The sequence below is a fragment of the Callospermophilus lateralis genome, assembly GCF_048772815.1.
Source record: "Callospermophilus lateralis isolate mCalLat2 chromosome 11 unlocalized genomic scaffold, mCalLat2.hap1 SUPER_11_unloc_2, whole genome shotgun sequence".
Classification (NCBI taxonomy): domain Eukaryota; kingdom Metazoa; phylum Chordata; class Mammalia; order Rodentia; family Sciuridae; genus Callospermophilus; species Callospermophilus lateralis.
The window spans coordinates 2,147,377-2,166,782 of NW_027510154.1; the positions used below are offsets into that span (position 1 = coordinate 2,147,377).

General features: G+C 39.0%; 1 non-coding gene and 1 pseudogene across 1 annotated transcript; one reads left to right on the forward strand and one right to left on the reverse strand.

The window, feature by feature from the left end:
- LOC143387435 (transport and Golgi organization protein 1 homolog) overlaps positions 1-18,723 on the reverse strand; it is a 39,849-nt pseudogene extending 21,126 nt beyond the window's left edge.
- On the forward strand, positions 574-680 carry LOC143387441 (U6 spliceosomal RNA). Its single transcript, XR_013089851.1, has one exon. It is a non-coding gene; the product is annotated as a U6 spliceosomal RNA (small nuclear RNA).
- Positions 18,724-19,406: the final 683 nt, after the last annotated feature.

Here is a 19,406-nt window from a genome sequence, read left to right on the forward strand (position 1 = left end):
GAAGTATTTGATCCAGGCATGATAGCACATGTCTGTAATCCCAGCAGCTCAGAAGGTTGAGGTAGGAGGATACCAAGTTTGAGGCTGGCAAGTTAGTTTGAGCCTAAGCAAGTTAGTAAGACCCTATCTCAAAAAAAAAAAAAGTTCACTCAATATCATTAGTTATCAGGAAATAAACTCACAAAGGCATACCCACTAGAATGGCCCAAGTGCTAGTGAAGATGAAGTCAAGTGGAAGTCTCCTAAATTGCTGGTGGAAGTATAAAATGATTGTGGTCATTTATTAGCATGGCTTGACAGTATCACATAAGATAAAAACATACATTAAACATAGGAGGCAATTGCACTCCTAGATATGAGTCCACTTATAGGGGCATATATATGAAATAGTACTGTAGGAAAAATGAATCTATAGTTTAAAAAAAAAAAGTTATCAGTGGTTGCCTGGAACAGGTGGTGAAGGAACTCACTGGGAAGGATCCCAAGGAAACCCCTTTTCTAGTGAAAAAACTGTTCTATATCTTGATTATGGTAGTTTTTACATGGGTATCTACATTTGTTAAAACTCAGAGTGTGATTGCTTTGGCAGCACATATACTAAAATTGGGACAATACAGAAAAAATTAGCATGGTCCCTGAGCAAGGATGACACCCATATTTGTGAAGCATTCCTTAGTTTTGTGGAAACAACCCTTCAACAGATGAATGGATAAAGAAACTGTGGTACATATACAAAATGAAATGTTACTTATAGCATTAAAAGAGAAAAAAATTATGGCATCTGCGGGTGAATGGGAATATCAGGCTAAGGGAAGTAAGCCAATCCCAAAAACCAAAAGCTGTATGTTCTCTCTGAAAGTGGATGCTGACCCATAATGGGGGTGAGGTGGGTGGCAAGGGGCATGGAAAGAATGGAGGAACTGTGATTGGGCAAAGGGGAGGTAGGACAGGCGAGAGGGCATAGGGATAGGAAAGATGGTGGAATGAGATGAACCTCATTACCCGAGGTACATGTAGGACTACTACACGTGTTGTGTACAACTAGGAAAAGTTTTGTTCCATTTATGTACAATGAATCAAAATGCATTCTGCTATCATGTATAACCAATTAGAACAAATTAAAAAAAAACTCACTGATATTGGCTATCAAGGAATTACTGTTAAGTTGGGTGATGGCCCATGGGTTCATTATACTATTCTCTATGCTTTTCTTTAAAGCTTTTCTAATTAAATTTATTTTTTAATTAGTAAATAGAAATAAACATTATAATTATTGAAGTAGGTAACATGACATTTTGATGCATGTATACACTATGTAACGTTTAAATCAGGTTAAATATATCTACCTCCTCAAACATCATTTATGGTAAAACTTTCACAATCTTTTCTTCTAGTATTCTGAAATGTACAGTATGTTATGATTACCTATAGTCCCCTACTATTCTCTCTGCTCTTATTTGAAAGTTTCCATGATAAAAATACTAAAAATAATTTTTAAATTAAGATATAACTTCAAATATTTAAAGGATTTCTATGTAGAAAAGAATTCAATTTTATAGAGGAAATCATGTGGAGGAAAATTTGGAGTCAATACAAGGATGAACTAGACAACAGAAGAACATATAGCCTTGTAAGAGAGTGACTCCTGCTAGGAAATACTGGTGTACAGGCCTCATAACTACTCGTTAGGGCCACAGTAAAGAAAATTACAGCAATGAGTGAGAAACTAGACTAACAGCCTTCCAAGGTTTCTTCTAACACTAAGATTCTACTAAGATTCCATTGATCAATGAATCTGATTGGTGCACATCTCCCAAACACATCAGAGCCTATTACTCTCCAGTCCTATCAGATATCATACTACTTGTTTAAGATTTTACATTGACTTGTTCATAATTTTTGCATATATTTGTTAAGTCCTTTTCTTAAGGCTTTCAAAAATCACAATCATGCCTTAGACCTGTTAGACTCTTTTAGTCCTCGCACAATGTCCTGTACATACTGGGCCATCAAAATGCCTTTTTGAAGGCTCCTTTCAAATCAGTCTCGTAACATTGTGCCTCTTCTTTGCCACTCACATCAATGTCTTACCCATAACCGCAAAATCAGTGACCATACCTGCACCACATTCGTGTACCCCGACCTAGACCTAGAGGAGGGCTCTGTGCATACCTAAAAATATGAATAAAGAAATCCTTCCCATATTGTGAGGCTGTAAACTTTCCAAGTGATGTTGATTCATTCTGATAATCAAATTATGACTGTGGAAGACTGGGCTTTAATCACTGGAAATATCATTATTCTAACTGCCTGGCTTGTACATACTCCTTACCCAGGTGGCTGCCACCACCATGAACAAACATGGAGCCAACTGAAAACTGATTCATTTCTCCCCATCACATCTTTTCCACCCTGGTGGTCTCTCCTCCCCAGGTATTCATTGTCTTTATACCACCTCTGACTGCCTACATGAGAATTAGGGGGTGCGTGGGGGTAAAACCCTACAAAATGCCAGACATCTCACCAGACACTTTACCTTGTCAAATCATTTAATTCTTATGATTGGAGTAAGCATTATCTACATTTTTCAGATGGGGAATCTGATATTCAAAAGTTTAGTTATTTGCCCAAACTTCTAAATGATAACCTTGGGATTTGAAACCAGATCTACCTGGCTTCAAAATCTATACATTTTACAAGGAAAACAACAACATCACTTTTCTTAAACAAGTCTTGAAATAACACAACTTACAGGAAACAACTTCAGTTGAGAAGGATTACTGTCACAATGGCCCTAGGACCATCTTATCCTCCAAGCTCTAAAAGCTTTCTCATTCCTATAATTAAACTCTAAAAGTCCAACATCAACAAATACCATGACGGGGAGGTAAGTCCTAAAATGCTTAGATAAGCTTCTAGACAGATTAAATGTCTTGTTTGGATCATAATTTTCTTTAGAAAGGTCAGCCTTAAGTGACTCTTTCTAAGAAACAGATCTAACCTAATTCCTTTCATTCTTAAAACTTTCTAAGGATCCCCACTATTACTGGTCTAATGCTACTTTGGCCCATGACTTCCTTTAAGATTTGCTGGCCTCTCCAACAGACCATCCCCCTCCAACTTCACACGTTATACAACACCAACTATTTACATTCTCCTGGCCTCCCCAAATATCCTTTTCTTCATGTTTCCATTTCTCTGAACACATTTCTTCTGACTGCCAGCTTCCCCCACCATCCTCCACCCCAGCCTGTCTAATCAACAACAAACCACATGTCACACTCCTGTTTGCCCTTTGCCTGTGCTTCAAACACATCTCAACTACTTTCTGACCTTATTGATCACCCTTCCAACCATAATAAATGCATTTATGGACAATAATGTTCTACCATCAAATAAATACCTCTCTTTCTGCCATTATCTTACTGTGTTTCAAGTGAATGCTATTATCTCCCTGCCAGAATGAAAGGTTCTGAGGGGAAGAACCAAGTTTTTACAGGTGTACAAATGTCCAGCCTTGGTAGACAGCAAATCTTCCTCATATGCTAAATTAAGTAGCCATTAAGCCACACCCCTATGGCTTTTGTTTTAGGAGCTATCTACTCAAAGGGTCAGGAGTCATTTTCATAAAGACATTTTAAGTTCTTCACTTCATGACCAGAAGCCACTTAAAAACTAATAAATAATCAACATTCTAATTGAAGAAACTATGTCAAACTTACCATCTTAGTGAAATAAAGCAAATATGAATATAACAAGGAAAGCACGTTGTCCAAAAGGGTGGCATCTGCTGGCTCTTCCAACTTTATGTCCTTTAGTTGTTTTTCTGTATCAGCATCATCAACAGGAGTACCTTCTGTTATAAGTAGCTCTAAAATTGAAAGGGGAAATGGCTATTTTATTTTATGCTATAGAATAAGAATTGTCTCTCTTCAGTTTCAATATTCATCAGTGTTTCACTAAATATATGAATCACAGTGCCTGGAATATGTGGCTCTCCTAAAGACAATTAACACAGAGAAGAAAACTTCAAAATCCTAATTAGAGCTGTCAGACCCTTCAATTATAAAATGAACAATCTCCAGTCTACTCTCCACTACTTCCATGGCCATACAACTGCTATCAGAACAATATTTACTAAAGGAAAATTTTTAAAACCAGAGATATATAGACAGGGTGACATTCAACAAACATGGATTTAGTGCTGGTGAAACTTTGTGTTAAAAATTTTAAGAAAGCTGAAAGAGAGGGAGTCTTGGTTTGCAGATTTACAGGTGGAATGAGCCAAGGCTTAACACAGCATCTGGCACCTGGCAGAGATACTCAACAACTATTTATTGAGTGGACAGATGACAGCTATTTAAAAAGAACATAGTAATATCAAGAGAGACTAAAGGATATTGGGTACAGACCTGCATTGAGGCTCTGTGAATGAGGTAGAATTCCAATTAGACCTGAGAGCTTGTAGGGGTGGAATTTCAGTATGAGTTACATGAGCCTGGGGTACGTTTGATTAAACAGCTAGGAGTCCAACGTGCAGTTATTAAGAAGTTGGACCAGTTGGGCTGGGGATGTGGCTCAAGCGGTAGTGCGCTGGTCTGGCCGTGCGGCCAGGGTTCGATCTTCAGCACCACATTAAAAAAAAAAAAAAAAAGATGTTGTGTCCGCAGATAACTAAAAAATAAATATTAAAACTATCTCTCTCTCTCTCTCTCTCTCTCTCTCTCTCTCTCTCTCTCTCCCTCTCTCTAAAAAAAAGGAAGTTGGACCAGTTGCCTCTAAGGTCTTTCTCAACCCTGAGATTCCATTCACTACTATTTTTTTAAGCTTTTGCCTAATTTTTAAATTTTTTTTTTAGTTTTTGATGGACCTTAATTTTATTTATTTGTATGCAGTGCTGAGAATCAAACCCAGTGCCTCACATGTTAGACAAGCACTCTACCACTGAGCTACAACCCCAGGCCCTCCAATCACTATTGGTCTATGAATTTGACTGCTGGTGAAGTCTGCCCATTGGCTCAGTATCTCAGCACTTGAGACACATTAAATGACATTTGGGAAGATTTTACATATAAAGGTGATTGACATCATTTTGTGGTGGAACCTAAAAGGCCAGGGAAATAATTCATGCTTAATTTTGTAAGCCAAGTTTTCCCTAATCTTGAAAGTTTTGGAGCATGAAAATAACAAATCTTAATGGTGCGTGATTCATTTTCAGAACCTTATGGAGTTAAAGACATTTCAGAAGTCAGTAGTGTTCATATATGAATGAAATGTCTTCTGGAAAATGGAAGAACTGATATGTTATTCCTTCTCAAATTAACTGAATCCCCCCTGCCATGAGTTCTCCTACACTCTGTGTGTGCAGATGGGGGCGGGGTCAGGATCAGTGCTGCTAAGCCCTGCACTGGTGCAGGATAATGCTATAGCTATGCTTACAGACCAGAACCTTTAAAAACACAAAATACAGTAATTATGGCTTCATAGCACCATACTGGATGGATAAAATAAAACAATTAGTCATAATGTAATTTACTGATAAAATGAGAGTGAGCAACACAAAAGTAGAATGCTATTGATGCCATTATTGGGGATTTTTTTTGAAAAATTGTTTCTCATCTCCCACTGGATACTGTGCACTATGATGAAGTATTCATAAGTGTCAGTCTAAAATGGATTGCAGTTCTGTACTGCTTCCTGTAAGTATATAGTATAAAGATCTGGACGATTGACTGCATTTGAAAAAGTTTAATTACCATGTCCAGGAAGCAAGTCAAAACAGGACTTGAGGTATAGTACATTCCATTTAGAAGAAAAGGGAAAAAACACAGAATTTAAGAGACTATGAACAGTGATTCTCAAGCTAACTTGTACCAGGCCAGACTTTCCTGGAAGGCCTGCTAAACACAGATTGTGGGTCCCACCCCCAGAATTTCTGGTGCTGTTGGTCTGGTTGAAAATTACAGTTTTAGAGCATAAGGCCTTTGAAGAATAATATTTTAGTTGTAAATGGTTTACACAAGCTAGTCAGAGCTAAACATTTGCTTTTAGGTGAGTTACAGTCTCTGGCCTATTTTTGATTTCTAGTCATCTTTATTCTTGATTTTCTCTCACTTAAGAGATTTTGTTTTTTGAACTCACATGTACCTATATTACTCTCTGCTCTATTTTGTACCTTTGGCAACAAATATCCTTGAAAGCCTTCATTATGATAATGCCTCTACTTTGTAGAGAAAAATTGGCAAGCTTTACCTGGGTCTACTTTCTCAGTATTTGGGATCTGAGACACTTCTAAGACACCCATGTCCTCAGTCACAGGTTGACTCAAGAGGCTGGGCTCTTCAGGATGGTTCATATTTAAATGATGACTCAGGAGGCGAGGCTCTTCATGAAGATTTCTATTAAGATGATTTGTGTTCTCTTTAGGAAAATCATCTTCATGGGGTGGCTGCATCTCTACAGGGGAGAAGAATGCATTGAGCCAGCTGGATGACACTATCTACCCCCACTTAAGCCCAATGATCAGCACTCCCCCTCAGCACACAGCTCCAGATACCTCAACACTTCCCTCCTTGTCCTGGCATGCGCCCATGAGAACAACTGGGCAAGGATACGGGAGGGTTCATTGTTTTTATCCCATTTAAAGGATGACTGAACTATACAGTCAAATTTATAAAGAAGCCTTTAATCCAAAGTATTTCATAAACAAATACATTTATGATAGAGGCTTCAATAACTTAACTTCCCTTGGCAAACCAACATACACCCACATGAATAAATGTGCAGAAGAGAATTCTGGTCCAGAACAAAAATGTGAAATGTCTATTCTGCTCAGAAATAACAGGAACTCTTTCATCTACAAGTGTGCTGGTCTCACCGAGCCAGTATAGAGAAGGGAATTCCGTAAGTCTAGCTTGCTAATGTGACTTTCAAATATGTTCCAAGTAACCTAGGAGCCAAATGGTGAACCTATCTCCTTCCTGAGCTCAGGACATAGACCAATAGGATCCAGAGCAAAAATTATCTCTTTACAGCTTCATATTCTACCCTGAACATTCACTTGTACTTTGCATTCGTATCCAAAATATATCTGCTTTGATTAAATGTACAACTGTTTTCTTCCCCAAATTATCAGATAAAATTAGCATTCTTGGGATGTAAATTTTCCAATGGCTTTATGTCCTTCTGGAATTCTTATCATATACTCTCAGTTGAAATATTTCATTTTGAAAAACAATGGATAGAGATGATCAAATATGAAACCAGGAAACAGAAAGCTTTTATCAGGATATTGGCTCATTGTCAGTCTGAAGAATATTTAATTGAAAGGCTTCTATGTGTCAAGCACTACATTATAAGGCTTGTCATCCTGGTTCCATCCTTGATTAATATGAATGCAAGGACCTTAGAACCCAGAGGAGTAAAACCAGAATAAGTGACCTCTCCCCCAAGAGACTGGAAATAGCATGGTATCCACAAAAGATAAATGCTGGGGAGGGGAATTCAGGCAAGCTATCCATTAAAAGTTTTTCTAGGGCTAGGCTTGAGTGACAGAGCACTTGCCTAGTGCAGGTGAGGCACTGGGTTCGATCCTCAGCACCACATAAAAAGAGATTAAATTCTAAAAAAAAAAAGTTATGCTAGTCACTCCACACCCACATGATCTAGTACAGATATTTTATGATTAAGAAATTATGTTTAATAAAGCCCTTTTTTAATTTTAACATAAAATCTGTACTGTTAACATGTCTACTTTTGTGCATTAGTTTCTCATTTATATCTTTCTCTTTAACTTTTTATAAAATTTCTCTTTGAACATGCTAACCAATCCCAACTGTCCTAAAGGAAAAACGAATAAGCAATGTCCTTTCATGCTCTAGCCCAAAAGAATGAATAAAGGAACATATGGGGCTCCTGAGTCAGCCTTCTTTCTCCTTTAGGCACATGGAAACTGAACAGAACTTTACAATAATACACAAAAACACCTGGATGGAACAACTCCTTTTCTCCAGCTCAAGCCGCAAGCAGGTATTTACCTTCAGCTTTAGTCCAGATTTCCTGTAGAGGAGGCGCTGTTATCAATGGAGCAGTCTCCTCCACTGTGGAGTGCTTGTACCTCACAAAATAGATCAAGTATTGGATATCATCAAGCACTGCAGCCTCTTCAAATATGTTACTTTCCTTTATTTCTATGTCTCTAATATCATTCACACGATTATCAAGCATTTGCTCTGCTACGCTCAAAATGTGTGACTCAGAGGCACGGAAGACCTTATCTAGAACTTTTTCCACATTATAGGGCAGGCTCTCCTGCTGTGCCAACTTCAGCTTTAATGACATTTCCTGCAACATGGCTTCCAGTTCTTGGACATCAAAGTACTTCAGGAAGCGTTGCAAGGACTTTTGTTCTGTAAAGAAGCTGCGGATTATGGGCAAGTCTTCCTCCTGATCGTTAAGCTCTGACTTTAGGGCTATATGTGGACTCTGTGGGAGTATATCATCTTCAAGATCTGCATAAGCAGGACCCTGGCTTTCTGCATCCGTGATATGCCCTATGTCCTCAAGGTCCTTTTTGAGATTTCTTTTCCAGTAGCCTTTTCTGTAGACCCTGAAGTGTTCAGATGTTCCTTAGGGTTGTCTTTTTCAAGATCATCAGAATTTTTATCCTGAAATACTTCACTTATCCCTGAAGTCTGAGAGTTTTCCTCATCACTTCCGTCAAAGAGTCCCTGGGCTTCCTCATCTGCCAGAGGACTTTCCTCCTTTCCCATTTCCATATCACCTCGTTCCTTGTCCATCATGTCTACCCTTTTGGCTGTGGTTTCACTTTTCTTAAAAATCTCCCAAATTATACTCATTTCTTGTTTGTTTTCTTTGGTTTCTAGATCAGGATTGATAGTCTCTAAAATTGCTTTCTCAAGAACGTGCTGGTTAACATTCTGAATCCCAGAATGTTTTTCTTTTGACTGTTTTGCACTTACAGCATTTTCATCCTCCAGTAGCTCTTCAGGGGGATAATAATCCTCCTCTACTGATGCTGGCCTTTCGGTATGGAGACCCGGTACTTCTACCTCGTCAGTTTGCTTTGTTTTTTTAATTTCCTGTGTCCCCTGTGTTGCCTTATGCTGAATCAATTCTTCAGCCAAGGACTGCTCTTTACCCTTGTCCTTGGAAAGCCCTATCTTCTCATTTACATGACTAACTGTAACAATCACATCTCTTTCTTGTTGCCAAGAAAAATTTTTTCTGGGACTTTGGACCTCTTCTTCTGGTTCTCTTAACAAACCAATTCCATCTGGAGAGGAGAATCCAGATTGATTTTCAGTTTTCAGAACTAGTCCCTCTTTAATTTCCTGAGGTTGATGCTCCACTGAGTCTATGTGCAGGGTTGGTGTATTTACTGAACCTGGCTCCTCCATTCCATCTTTGGATGCATCATTTTGATTATCTCCCAGGAATGTTGCAATACCCAAGGATTCTGGTGGTTTACTCTGTTCTTGGGTCATCAGACTCCCTACAGCTTTATGTAGAGATTTATTCTCTAAGCTATCTTCCAAAATCTTCTCTCCAGGTGAAGAGAGTTCTTCATTCACTTCTTTTGAGTCTTTTGAGATATAGATAACTGCTTCTTTTAGGTCATTCTCTTTGTTTTCAAAGGCTGATTTTAATGTGTCCTTGCCCTTTTCAACAGCTGGCAATAAGCTGAGCTTATTGCTTTGGGGAGAAGTATATGCAATCATCCCTTCTATCTTCTCATCCTCTAATTCTGAAACATATTGCATCAGGTGCTTCTTAGGCTCCTGAACATCTGTCTCTTTTCCTTTAATATGAAGTTCGATGTCCACTTTTGGCTCTTCATCATTATCTGTCTTAGAGGTTTCCACAAAAAGACCATATTCTGCACTTTCAGGATAAATATAATCTGTTGCTGCTTGTGGTTTCTTCTGTTTTCTATCTGGAACTACAGCTTCCTCATCTTCTTTTTCTTCTTCTGAATAAGAATTCCCCAAATCCATCATATCTGTTTTCTCGTCACCACCTGTGCCAATAAATAAAGTATCCTCCAAGGTTGTCAGTATATTTTTGTCATCATCCTTGATGCCTGGGGGCAGAGTTACCTCAACCTTATCTTCTTCATTTGAATTCTGCTCTTCACCTATTGAATATTTCTCCACTCCAAACTCCACTGGGAATTTCATGCCTTCTTCACTTACAAAGGTTAGTAATGGGAGCTCCCCAAAGCTTTCCTCATTCTCCTCTTCTTCCTTATCAAATGCATAATAATCAGCATCCAATTCCTCATAATCAAAATCTTCGTCTAATGAAGTCACCAGTCTGGTCGTCTCATCATCAGACACAAGTGCATCAGCAGTGTAGCCAAATTTGGTTTTCAAGTCTAATGTCATTTCTTTTTTCAAAAGTGTATAAGCATTAGTCTTCTGTTCATTTGAGACCTGAGAACTGTTGCTGGTTTTGTTGTTTTCACTTTCTGGCACTTTCAATTCATCTTGTAGTATTTCTTCAAAGGGTTCAAATGAAGTTTGTTCACCTTGAGCATTATCTGTTTGACTATCTGCATGAGGATGGTTCTTCTGAGCCAGAAATTGTTCCTCAAGATCCATAGTGTTTTCTGAGAATGCACTTTCAATTTGCTCTGAGTTTGCTACTACTGGTTTAGGTTCAGGTTCAACATCCTGGGAGACTTCAGGAAATTGTTCCACTTTTTCTATAGCTTTCTCAAAATCTTCATTTGCAGAATCATACAATTCCAAAAATCCTAGAAGTTCTTCTACACTATAATTATCAAAATCATCTCTTCCACCATCAAAACAGACAAAATCTGTCTCCTGTAAGGAAAAGGAAAACATTAGTGTGTCAATAACAAAGTGTCACAAAAGCAAACTCATCCATGCTCCCAAATTCAGGATTGGTTCTAAAGAATCTTTGGGGTCAACCAGATTACCCTCCTCCAACACCCATTGGCTAACTCCTTCTATGGCTGAGTAAATCTGTCTTTTTCTAGACTACAGTGTTAGAAAGTCTATTCTTTCTTTCTTTTTTTAACATGGGTCATATTCTTTAAAAAGCATAATGAGTAAAAATGGTGACAATTTGGTCTCCAACAGCCTGACTCTTGGGTCTCTCTCAATTTGCTCTGAGCATAAGTAGAAAAAGGCAAGGTATCACTTGTAGGATCCTCCAGCTCTAAAATCTACACCTATGTTTCAGGAATTTAATTCTTAATCATTTGCTCAGGAGAAGCTGGAAGATCCTGCAGGATTGAGAAAGATGAATCAGTTTTAAAGTATCTTACTGAGATACAAGTACATTTGATGGAATAAAGAATGATATTAAGGAGGCTCCTCACATTATTAACACAAGAACAAACTGAAAACAAGATTCAACAAGTTACACACCTTCCTCTTCATCAGGGTTTCACAGTCACTAAGACCTCTCTCAGGACTATCTATATATTTATTTAGTCTTCCTTCTTGCCACTAGTAAGCAAATTGACATATAAAAGGAGCCATAGTATGAATGGAAATTTTTTTAAAAATTTCCATCTCCTAATTAAATCTTCAAAATATTCTGTGGGGGTTCTGGGGGTGGGGGAGGCAGTTCAATGTAGTAGGGATGAATGATTTCCTCTCCCCATCACATGCATTTCTAAGCCATGAGGGATGCATGTAATGGGAAACATAATGAAAAGGCAGAGTTCAAAACAAATGAGTTCTCTGTAATCAGTGAACTGCTGTCACAGCTTAAATCCCAAGAACTAACTCTCTTTACCAACAATGAAGTCCAACAAGCAACAGAAGTGATTTTATGGCCCCTGAGATTATGAAGAAATTTTAGGAACAGCAACAACAAACAGGATGACTTTATCCATTCACCCCATCTAATCTAAGAACTATCCTAGCCTAGCAGCTTGCATATTCTACAGCCACTACAAAGAGCTGCCCAAAGATGTTTCAATGTTGGTGGGCATCAATTACTACACAATTTAAAACTCTAGAAAATAATCAGCTGAAGTGAGAATTCTAGAACACGAAATCCTTTCAGTCACAAAATCAATTTAAGTCAGAGCACAATACAGGAATGCTGTATAAAGGAAGCAGTTGGCGCCTTAAAAGATCTGAGACTGAACATCACCTGAAACGCTCAGGTCCCCTTTTCCAAATCTATAACATGACTACGATCCCATATATGACTAAGAATAAGAAAACCTTTGTAAGTACGTATTTCTAGCCTAGTATAAAAGTTAGAGTTTATTAATTTTACCTGAATATACTTAAAATGTCTAATAACTATCCAATGAGTAGTTTTCAAGTTGGAATACCTCCTTTTGCCTGTAAAATGAAATTATTTACCTCTTAAATTTAATAGCCAAGTACAAATATATTACATTATTTATTTTTCACACATAAAACAGAAGAGAAAAGCCCTATAGTTGAGTAAACAGCCTTCTATAAGAATATCTGTTTCAATATATTAGAAAACTCTCAGATTATAATATAATCACCCTTGAATGCCTTTCAAACTTTTTTTATAGGTAGTCTGATTTCAAATGAAAATCTGATACACAAATGTTATAAACACATTATAAAATTTTCAGAAGCAGTTAACTGAATATAATGGGTGGATTTATAAGCCAGTTTACAATTGAGAACAAAAAAGAAATCCATAACTTACATCTGTTGAAATTTGTAGCTCTTCTTTAGTACATTCACGAACTACCTTGATGAAATCTTTCGGAAAATATCCAAATATATGGCCAACCTATAGTGCAAAGGAGACAAATATAAAATAAATTCTGTACAAGGAATATAAATAAGAGATTCTCAGAAGTGGCAGGAAATATACACATAATAGATAGGTATATGGTATAACCAAGAAAGAAAGTTGCTATAACAATTACACTGAGATTATTATTCCACATAAAAATTAAATACAGAACTGTTAAAACAACATTTCCAACCACTGAAGTTTTCTTTTTTACATTTAGCTTAATTCTCAACACAGAGCATATAAAGTTAAGACTTCTGAAGTAAATAAAAGATCTGCATAGGAGATTATTGTATATTATGTGGTTAAAACTATATAAATCAAAGCTGGTTATAAATGCAATTCCAAATAACCTCTAGCAAGAATTTACCTGTACATTTTGTAGCATTGCTCATAAACCAATATTTATGTCTTTCTTAACCAATACATAACAGTCATGAAAATTAATAAGTAAAAACAATACAAAATCTCTAAAATGTATTACCACTATAGCAAATGTATTGATAGTATATGCTTTCCTAGCTTTTTCCAAATCTACTTTTACAAGTACTTGAGGAGAAAATAAAATTACAATATAATGCATACTAAACCACATATCAAGCTTCAGTTTCACCCAAAATAAATCCTCTGCAGAAAAAAACCCCATTTATTTTCAGCACCAACAGCTAAATTATATGAAGTTACATAAAGTGTACAAAAGGTATATAAAGTTCCCCTTGAGAAAGACACTCTTATTACTAACTACTGACTAAAAGGAACAGAAGATTCTTGCCAATAATTAAAGGAAACTGATAGGCAAATCAAACGCCCAAAAAAGAAAATTAAAAAAGGCATCTTATCACTAACTCTAAAATATCCCCATTCATGAATGTTCTTGTTATATCTAGAAACCATCTGAGAGCCAGTATTAGTGGTAGAATACTGCCATGAAGATTAGATAAGACGGAGCAATTAAAAGCTTCATCACTGGCAGATAAAGTCTGAGACTCTAGAAAATCAACAACATTGCAGAATGAAAACTAAAAACTCAAAAGGAGAATCATTTTGAAAACTAAAGAGTTTTTAATTTCCTAAGTATAACATTCATGACATGAGAGGCGAGTTTGAGGGGAAATACACTTTTCCCTTCTGATGAAAATTCTATTAAGGTTAAATTTGGAAAAGGAAAAAAAACCCAGAGATGTATGGAGAAAGGAAACACATTTATCTCTTCTTAATCTGTGTCAATTGAGACCATAGATTATATAAAGCTCCATAATTACACACTGGGTGGTATCCCATTTCTTGTGATATGAAAAAAAATGATGCAGAATCACGGAGGCTCATGACTGGAAATAATTTTTATACCTAATTTTGCTTCCATACATCATCCCTGCCGAGGTGCTGCTGATTTGATTTGATGGGTGGGGAGCAAAGAACTGCCAGAAGAGAACAAATTCTGCATAAGCTACTACCAGAACAAATGTACTTAAGTGCCACTGCCCTGAAAGGAAATATTCAAAAGGAAGATGGATTAGACAGGGGTCCTTTCCTAACTGAGTTTTTCACTTTATAGGGAGCTAAGATAAAACACAACCTGACTGAAGGCAAAGAAGACAAATGAATGCCACAGGAGCAATGCAAACAAAGTGCCACCCAAACACTCATAAGTCGGCAAAGATCCTTTCTGGTCAGGTGCTGAAAGCAGGGCTCCTCAGGAAGACAGGATGAGTGCTGCCACCCAGAATGGCAAGAGTCCTAGGGATGAACATAGTTAACAGGCTACAATGTGACAGGAGAAAATGTAAATCAAGCCCATTTATCCAAAAGTTCAAAGAAGGGGAGAAAGACGACTACTGTATGAAAAATGCCACTTAGGTACATGGAAAAACAGTTCCAAGTTTAAAGATTACGAATCCTATTTGGTATACTTGAAAGAAACAATAGATGGTTCTTTATATGGAGTACTGCAACTGGGACTCTGTCTAAATATAAAGTTTGTACCTAAAGGCACCAAGTTTCAAGATCATTCCCTAAGAATCAGAAATGGCAACAAAATGAAACTAGTTTTCCCATAGGGATTACTCTTATTTTCTGTTGTGTGGTATTTTATTTAGGGTGAGAACTTTCAGGGATGCAACCTGGAATGTCTCTAAACTGGAACATTCCTACAGTCATCAAAGACCCTTGCTACTATTTTAAGTAAACAATCCACATATCACATTTAAATGAAAAGGACAATACTCATAAGTCTCTCAATGAGGTCACTCCTAGTGAATCTCCCCATTTAAAATATCAAAGCATGATATAAACAATGTCATGTCTTTCATCAGAAGATCCATACAACTGGCTAGAAGTAGAACCCCTGGGAGAACCTTCAGGCATAGATTATAGGAAAAGCAGGAAATGGATGACCCAGAAGTTGCAAAAAAGAAAAAAAAAGCACATAATGAACATAGTATTCTGCTTTTTTAGAGTAAAAACAGCACAAATGATTAGGTAAAATACACAAAAAATCAACTTTAAATATGCATGCCTGAGTTACTATCTCAGACTTAATTTACAGCATTAACTCTAATGTCCTTGAATCCTTCCCTTTTGAAGCAGCAAAGCTAAGAATTGTCAGGTTTTCACCATGACAACCTTTATGATGTGTAGAGCCTTCTGGAACTTGATGTGAGGGGTAGCAACCACAACCAGTTCAGTTCTGTTTCAGAAAGTCTACTGACTTTCTATGCTGTGCCAGGCCTAAGGCATGTTAGGAGCACAGGGCCTGGCAGAGAGGTTAGGTTAACTCTACAAAGATCCCAAGAAATCAGTCATTTAAATCTACACTGCTGAAAAACCCATCAAAAGTAAGAATATAACACCTGTCAAACTTTTACTTACACTTCTGGCCCAAAGTTCTGGTGATACCTCTGCCAGTTTATAGTAGACATATACAGGGTCACCTTTTTTAAAATTCACAAAACGACAATCTGGGCCTCTGAAATCTTCAAGAGCTTCACCTCGGTACATTAACACTGTATATGAACATTGAAAAAAGAAAAACAAACATTAGAATTTGATTTTTCACAATCCACATTGACCCATCAGGAAATATGAATCCCACTATGAACAAAAATCAAGCTTTTCCAGTACTCTCTGGAATCACTTTTAATTCACCTGCTCAAAGTATCTAAAATTCTTCAAGATTTTATTGCTATAAAATACAATATTCCCTGCAATTTGACAAGGGAAAAGGAAGCTTCTCTATTTTTCTCTGTGCTGAGAAATAAAAAGCAATGTGGCTACCACCAATCATGGCTGGTTTCAGTGAAACTCTTGGTTCTTGCAGGCCTCAATTCTTTTCTGTTTCATAATCATAAAAAGCTTCATTTTGCAAATATGTAAATCCAAGTGTAGACACGGACAGGCTTAAGTATGGCTTCATGCAGAGGTAATAGGGAGGGAAGAGGGAAGAATATCCAGGAACCCCCAAGGGGTTAATTAACTTGAACTAACCGCTAAAAGACATTACCTTTAAGTGGCTGCAAGTGCCAAGTGCTACCATGCAGCCATAAACACTGTCAATTTCATTTGCAGCAGAGTTGCTGTCTCTGTGTTCAGGATCTGGGTAAATTACCAGGAAATGTATTTTCTCTGAGCAAATATTGTTGACTATATCCAACATTAAGATTGTTTCAAAACATCCTCATTCGTATTTTTTTTTAATAAACAAAATCAAAGTGGGTATCCTATCTGACAAGGAACAAGTTTAACCATGAGAAAAGGTCAGGCAATACCTTCATGCTTAAAATGCAGGACTAGAATCACAATTGATCTAGAAACTGGTAGAAGCAACATTTTTCTTTTGGTTGACCAAATACACAGTTTCTGATTTAAGATGAAATGGACAATAGATGTATGTAAAAAGCACAAAGAAGAAATGGAAATAACACTTTTTCTAAAGGCCAATTAGCAGTAAAATACACAAGAATGTGTGTTTTATAAAAATATATGTCTGAGAAACAAACACAGATTTGGAGAGGGTAACTTGTTATTTTGAAGCTAAAATAGGACTATTTTCAAAACTGTCAGCATCCTAATTCATATATTATTAAGAGGCCAACTTTAAGGTGGGGAATTCTCATCACAAATGGAAATGGCAATGTTTCTCTTGTTCCCCCTTAGGTCATAGAGGATTTACAAATCAGTAATATATTAGGTGACAACATAATGCATAGTTTGGAGCACCTATTTAGTTATTTTTTTTTGGAGCACTTATTTGGAAGGCACACAAGGACACCTGACATACACACCTCACTACTTCCTACAACACAACACAGACCCACCAACAGGTGTTTGGTCACATCTGTTTGGACACAGGCGATTTCTCAAGTTATGTTACTCCACTGAACCTTACCAACACCATGTCTTAGTACCGAGGAAGCATCAGTGATGAGATTGTCCAGGTAGCCCACGTAGGATAGCGCTTGATAGCCAAGAATAGCAAACATTCTACCATGCTGGAAGCCTGATTTTGTTCACCCAAATCTGAAAGGAAATATCATGGCAGCTGCTTTGCTTTTCTGAGTGTTTATTTACTCCAGCCTTAGCGTTACCTCTAGGAACTGCTTAACATATATTGGAGACATCTTTTTTCTTTATTGGAGTGGAACAAACAATTCAAATTATAAAATTTGTTTTTGGTAACACCAATTTAGGCATAAAGAGCTCAATGGTAAACTTCTTGGCCTTTTTAGCATGAATATTTTAAAATATGTACTGCTTACAATTTATGGACAACACGGTCATCAAGTTACAAGGTTACTAGAAACCAAGCAGGAGGCCATAAGAAGTATTCTGGGCCAGTAAATATATAGAGGAAAGAGGTTCCAACAACACTAGCGACTGAGTCTAAAACTGAATTGGCTTATAAAAATCTTGGAGTATTTATTATTGTTATTGCAACAAACCTCTTCATCTGAATCTGAATGGCTACATCCTCCCCACCGCCCACCTCCAATTCAGGACTGGGAAGCAATTCTGTCCACTTCCTGCGCACAGAAGAGGCTGCAGTTCCCAGGTGGCCAGTGCAGATCCTTGGCCTCTTTCAAAAGCAAAAGATTACTGGCCCACCTGCTACCCTACCTCAAATATGAAGGGAGGCTTCTATGCACAGAAATGACAGGATTGAAGCAGAGTCAGGGCCAAGACCTCGGAACACAATGCGTGCCTGGACTCAGTGCTCTTCCCAAGCATAAACTCTAGTCCCTGTTAAAAGGCAAAACCAGCCCAATCCCCAGTACAGCAAAAGGACAAAGGAGCCAGTGACCCTTTCCCAAGGAGCCCCACCATCAACCTGCTGCTGGGATTAGGGCCACCGAGCCCTGGAGAGCATCTTCCCTGATACCGCACTGGCCCAGATCCCTGTGGCGGGGGCAGAAAAGCGCTCTGCTACAGCGTGGGGAGTCCCAGGCGCGCAGGGCGAAACCCCATCAACCACTGAGATCCTAGGCGAATCCTGGAAGGGAATAAACTGAGAGCTGTCCCTGGGGAATCCTGTTTCCCAACCCCGCCTCAGTCAGTAGAGAAAAATAAAACGCTGGCAACAAGTGGGAGTCGAAGCCCCCCACAACCCGAGCGGGCTGGCCGGGGTGCCGGCAGAGCCGGAGGGGACACACTCAGGGTCCCGAGGCTCTTGTCACTCCTGCGCCCCACCCATCGTCCTGTGACCCCCTAGCCCAGCCCGCGGGGCTGGGGACTGCGGGGGATTGGAGCCCCATGCAGCCCCAAAGAGCCACCGCGGAGACCCAGGGCCGCCCGCCCGCCTGCGCACTCACTGCTACATTCGTCGTCTGCACAGAATTTGTGCTTCCAGAAGCGCCGGCAGGTGCTCGGGTCCGGTTGGCCCAGCACTCGCCAGGTCGGACAGAGCACGAACAGCCAGAAGAGCAGCCCAGGCGCTGCAGCCATGTTGTGGTCACATCGGGGAGCCGGTGACGCTGTGGAGTAGGCTGCTGCGGGCGTGGGGGCTCAGGGGGCGGGTGGGTAGCAAGGCACGGAGGGGCAGTGCCCGGGAAGGCCTCAGCCTTTCCCGGTTGACGCATCAGCAGGGATATATGGGGGTCGATGCACTGGCTCTACTGGGGAACGCACGGAGCCAGAGCTCCCCGTCCTTCTCTAGTGGAGACCTTCTCCTCAACTGAAGACCTTCTCCTCTAGTCGCTGCCGTGGCAACTAGGACTCTCTTTCTCGTCCAATCACCTGCCTTTGCTTCTGTGCCCTCAGAAGCCACCCTCTGCGTGATTCCATTTGTCACCCACCCATCCCCCGCCACTCCACCAACTGGTCCTTTCTGGCTTTCCTCAATGTCTCATTTCTGGTCCATCCTGAACTAGCCTACTCCACTTCACCATCACTCCCATCCCCCATTCCAGGTCTGGTACCTCCTTTTCTGAACTACCAAATCCCACCCATGACTTGTGAGAACTAGTCTATGGTTCCAAGCTCCCTCCCCTTCAAACTCCTAGAGGTTCCTTGAAGCCCCACCCCAAGATCCCTCTGATTAGGAAAGGGGAAAGTGGGAAAGTTAATGGAACTGTGAGTGAGGGTGTAAACTGGAGACTATGGCCTGCTTTTTTTAAGGCGGGGACAAG